The 6,000-nt window shown below is 25.7% G+C and overlaps 1 protein-coding gene across 3 annotated transcripts in view; it reads left to right on the top strand.

The window, feature by feature from the left end:
- The first annotated feature begins 386 nt into the window (after positions 1 to 386).
- Positions 387 to 6,000, top strand: part of LOC107163023 (uncharacterized) — a 319,729-nt gene continuing 314,115 nt past the window's right edge. For all 3 annotated transcript variants that reach the window (XM_089225839.1, XM_089225837.1, XM_089225838.1), the window contains exon 1: positions 387 to 670. The gene's annotated coding sequence lies outside the window, so the exon portion shown is untranslated. The remainder of the gene's footprint in view (positions 671 to 6,000) is intronic.

Here is a 6,000-nt window from a genome sequence, read left to right as displayed (position 1 = left end):
CGGTGAATACGACTTTTTTGTAATTATTTATTTATTTATTTATTTTTTGTTATTCATGGTACAGCTTCAACTGCTAAGGTTATTAGGTTGTAACAAAATTAAGTATTTAGTACATAGTAAAATATAATTGTACAATAGATTCTTAAATTAGATTATACATATCAATTTGTAAATTATTTATTTTATAAAACGATTATAGCTCAACAATTATAAAAGATTAGCAGGATACGACTTAAACGACAGTTTTCTCGGGGGTGATAGATCGGAATGGTTTGACTGTTTCGGGGTAGATGGCGAACGGCGATAATCGATTTCAAAATACTCGTTGCCGCTCGGCACACGGTTTTGGGTTTGCGGCAACCACAGACAGTTTTCGCGTACCGACCGTGTGCCGTGCATGTCATCGTTGCGGTTCTACGCGAATTTCGTCCGGTTGTAGATATCGCGTGTTTATCGTGTGATTAACCTAACCTAACCTACGAGAGATTTTCTATTTAAATTTTTTTTTTGTTTTTTGTTAAATACATTTAAAAAAACCATCCAACTCACTTTTACGGTTTGCGGTGTTGTGTGTGGTCAACGTAATATAATTAATTATCATGTCGGTTGACAAATAAAAAAAAACTGTTTGTCGGAAAAATGGGATACTTCGCTGGACGTTCATAATCGAGTGAGTAGAGTTTTTAATAGTATACCTAATTTGTACTAAAAATACTTATTTGTCTAGTTTGTTGATTTTTTTTTTTTTTTTGGGGGGGGGGGGGGGAAAGGAGGTTATAATATTAAGAAACAAAATACTTTATATACAATACATGCAACATATTTATAATTTTATACAATTGTCTGTAGAACTGTCATTAATTTATGACAAGTATAGATATTAGGTAGAGTATGTATAATTCACATGTAAATAAATAAGTTACTATGCATATATCTCATAATATTATACATTGTATTGTTATAGTCATTAATTTGTCATGGCATTTTAAATAGAATTTTGTTTTGTACACAAAAAAAAAAGAATAGTAGGTAAAATAGAAAATAATAACTGCTTAAATATTTATATGTATTGTAATTGTTGAGCTAGATTTATAATAAAAAAAAACAAAAAAATATTTATATGTACATATACGATATACCTATTTAATATTATATACTTTATACGGAATTTTATTGTTTTAAATAATAAAAAAAAATGATTAATGAGATTATAATTACCAGAGAACGTTTAGATTGAGTTCTTGGAAAAAATCATGGTCACTGATAATAAAAATTGAATTATGAATGAGTTTCGTAAACACTATTGAATTTCCATTAGTAGTTCAATATAGTTAAAATTGTTTACTTTTGACATGTCTACAAAAACGGCATTTAAATTCGTTAAGTTAAAAAAAAAAATTATTCGTGTTAAATTAAAAAAATATATCAAAATTGAATTCATAATTGTTATTAAATTACTGTTGAATTAATAACAAATTTTATTATATAGTCGTGCTCAAATAAAATCCAATGCTTAACATTTTATAATAAGGACATTCTTCAACGTTACAAAAAAACTATTAAAATTATATTGATTTGTTTTCAATGACTTGCTTATAATTGTTATAAATTAAAAATATAATTATGTGAATAAAAATACAATATCGGACATTGTAAATTTATGTATACAAGTATGTAATTGTAAATTAATTATGCATATATTGAAAAAATATATTATAAATATATAAATCTTCATGTATAACTTATTTAAATAATACTCAATATTATGTAACAAACATTATGCTTTCGTACCAACATTTTGTCAATCTTGTTCAAGCCTATGGGTAAAATAAATAATAGGCACATGCGTAATTAGTAATTTAAATCATGCCTAGTTTTAATTGACTTTAAACAATAATTTTAGTTGTATGTATTATAAATGTATACCGATATATCAAAGGTTATTATTTTAATTTTATATGATTGATGATTATTTTCAAATGGTTTTTTAATTTTTTTTTTAATTGTGTAGTTTTGATACCTATACTGTGGTAAATAAGTAAATCGACTATATATTAGTTAAATATCATTTTTATTTTAATTCGTTAATCATTCAATAGGGTATGTAGACGACGGTGAATTGCTCTTCATAATAATATAGTATGTTCAATGATATAATATGTGATAGCAGGTGTCTTAGTCTATATTATTTAATTAGCTGATTGAGTCATTTACAGAACACCAACGACTAATAAAAACTGTATCTAATTGGTTTGAACATAAATTATCTAGTAATTGTAATTTATTATTATTTCGTTTTTTTTTTCAATTACTTTTTTAAAAATAAATTGGAAATTCGTAACTATGTTTATAAACAAATTGACTCGCGTTGAAACTTTTGAAAATTATTGTTTCTCTTTTTTAATTATAACTCAAATAAAGAAATGAAAGTGTAAGAAAAATACGTGATTTAAAAAATATTAACAAAATTGTTTGAATGGCGTAATAACCATGTAGATGAATCAAAATTATAATTCGGAATAAATAAATAAATACGAATCTGATCTATAGTTGATTAGTTCTTCTGATGATATTTTAATTTGCATAATAATAATATTATGTATAAAATAAAAGCTAATAAAAAAACATTATAAACCATTGCATTTATTGTTATACGTGACGAGTAGGTAAAATATTATCATTTATCATTATATATTATATTAAATTATGTTACGAGATTCAATTTTTGTGTTCTAACTTGATTTAAAAAAAAAAACTAGAACCTTACCTATTTTTATAGTATAGGTAGTATTGAATAGAATAACACATTTAATAATAAAATTAGTATAATGTAATCATAACGTATATTATAATTTATGACAAGAGTTATTAAAATTATATATAATAATAAATACAATAAATACATATAATATATTGGCGTAGAAATATAAAATATTATTTTATGATTTCTGCGTGGTTTTAATGATGTTGTTTTCATTGTATTTATTGACGTAGACATACATTTTGAAATTCTAAAATAATCAATTAAAAATATTATTTTATTTATGAACACTACGAACCCACTTTATCCACGAGTTTTTCAAAAGTATCGACATTTAAAAATAGGATATAGGTACCTAATGCAATGTTATTATAATTTAGAGTTCTAAAGCTTAATATCATATAACATATTATTATATTATAATTAATATTAATGTAAATAAAAAATTTAGGAGGACAACCTAGCTGTCAAAGCTTTTATTTTTAGTAAAATTAGGTAGTAAAAGGTGAGCAAGTGGATATCGCTGTATTCTGTAGAGTAAATGTGGATATTGCGTCACAGTAACGGATGTGTTAATTTTGAATTCAATGATACAATATCGTTGCATACGAAAAATGATTCTAAGCGGATACTGTTTGTCTCTGTCAGTATATATATAAAACAATTGAATGGCAAATCGATGGCACGCGTGCCTAAAGTGGCAAGTTAAAAGAATTTGAGGGCACGCAAAAAATTAAAATATTTTTTACATATATAAATGTATTTACTTATTTTTTTTTTGATTATACAATAATATATTATAATTTATAATATTTAATATTTTTCACAGCACGATCGAAAAAAAAGGTAATTTTTGGTACGTAGCGTTTGAATAATTTGCCACCCCTGGTCTATATCAAATCAAGCATAATATCATCAAGATATGTTTTTTGATTTTGCTATTAATATTATTTAATTATTAACCTATTAATATTACGTTGGTTGATTCATTTTTGAAAAAAAAAATCGCATCGCTTAGTGTCTATTAATATTTAATTATTTTAATAGGGTATATTTAATATTAATATATTATTCTTTTTAGTAAATACCTACCACCTTATCGTAAATTAATGAGCAGAATAGGTTGTATGGTATGTCATAACATGACCTTTAAAAGGTTATAGGTTAAAATCAATCTTAACATTTGAAAAATTTCTTCGCGTATAATACAATTTATAACCTATCTATGTAAAAGTATTAAGTCCCTAAAAGGCTAATGATCTATAACTGTCGAAGCCTTTATTTTAAATGACATAATATAATAAAAATGGCGGACAAGTGATTGGCGTTTTGGACTGTGCTGTACATTTGTAAGTGTCAAGAGTGTCTTTATAATGGCTGTGATAAATTTTAATTCAACAATATATCCGTATAGTATACGGAAAACGTTTCAAAGTGTGGACGGTGTTTATTCGTTTTTAACTAGATGCAACATTTTTAAATTATGAAGATGGTTTTTTTTTTAATTTGAACTATAGATAAAAAAAATGTGCCAATGCATCGTTTTAGCGATGAGTGATACAATATAAATATTAAATTTATAAAAGCAGTATCATTGTAAAATCAATATAGATATTCTTCGATTCGTTCAGAATCTAAAAACTATTGAATTGAAAAACATAAATTGGTAAGCTTCTGGGATTTTTAATTGGTATTTATATCTTACGAGACCTTCATACGTGGTATAATAATATGTAAATTACATAATAAGTATTGTTATGTGTTATCGAATTGAAATTATTATTATTATTTTTTTTTTAATGAGTTTTAATATGAAACTTATACCAAACAAGATAAATGAGAATCAATAGTAGACATATCAGAATTATTATTAATTTAAAATTTAAATATTAACTTGTACCTACAACACAATTTATTGTTTTAATCATTGTCATTTAATTTAAGATTTTAGCTGCTTCCTAGTTCTTAGATTATTTACTTGATAATACATATAAACAAAAAAATCAAAAAGATAAAAGGCTAGTTTCGTCCGACATATTTAGAAGTAAATGGTTTTGCATGTCTTATTTTAAATATAAAAACATAATAATGAAGTACACCTACTATATGTTTTGGCTTCTTTTAGTAAGCAGATATACCTAACAATTTCTTTTTTTGTAAGGAGAACCCGCGGCAACATAGGCCATTGGATGTGGGGTGGTACGCTAGGGGTTATTTTTGTATATTTGTTTATAGGTTTTTAAGTGGGTAGGGTTGTAACTCGTGTTTGTGTATGTGTGGCAAGGATATGTTGCTAAAAATCCCGGTTGGTCACCCATCCGGGAGCTATAGCAACTGCGGCCGGTACGTACGCTCAGTGCGTTTCCGCAGATTGAGCGTACGACCGCGCCACACCAAGCCACGTACGTAACAATTATAAAATAATCAAATACATTGGCATAAGTTTTTTACTCTTGTTCCGTAAAAACGAAAATTCCAGTGGATATAATAGTAATTTTTGTTTCACAGATATAGCAAATAAATAGTGAAACAATTGGAACAACATCGAAATGTTTCATAAATATAATGCCATACGTGTATGGTACAGTAGGTACTTACAACCTTTAACCGTATAACATTATGCTTCTTTTTTTACATGAAAGCAATATAACATTTTTTTTTTTCATAATTTACTGGCATAAGATTTTTTTCTTTTTATTTCATATTTATAATAACATACTTTATTTTTGATAATGCGACATGCGCATCTTGTATAGATTTAGAAACTTCTGAAAGAATTAGTCAATGGACATGGAAAAGTTCTCGTTCACAAATTATAATTATAACATCAGTCATAGTAAACGAATAGCCATCATATAATTGTTACTAACTTTACATAATATTTTTGTTGGAATTTTGTCGATAGTTAATGACGATTTTTTTTTTTTTAATTCGATATTATTTTTCGTTGAAGTATTGACGATGTTACTGGGTTGTGACGTTGTTCGATATTATTATAATATTGAATAACGATATAACTTCGAATTTTAAAATAAACTAAAGGAATTTGCGTATATTTCCATAATATTATGATGCACAATTACATAATTCATTTTATCCATTAAATGTAAAACCATCTTTGATATATAATTTTTTATTCCATTTAGGACTGCACAACATTAACTTCAATATCACTGGTTTTTATCATCGTGTTGTTAAGGGCGTTACGACTCACTAACATTTCAATGAAATATGATATT

The sequence above is a fragment of the Diuraphis noxia genome, unplaced genomic scaffold, assembly GCF_037042655.1.
Source record: "Diuraphis noxia isolate RWA-SAM2 unplaced genomic scaffold, SU_Dnox_SAM2 contig0004, whole genome shotgun sequence".
Taxonomy (NCBI): Eukaryota; Metazoa; Arthropoda; class Insecta; order Hemiptera; family Aphididae; genus Diuraphis; species Diuraphis noxia.
The sequence above is the reverse complement of the archived record's forward strand: the minus strand, read 5'-3'. Positions and strand labels throughout refer to the sequence as shown.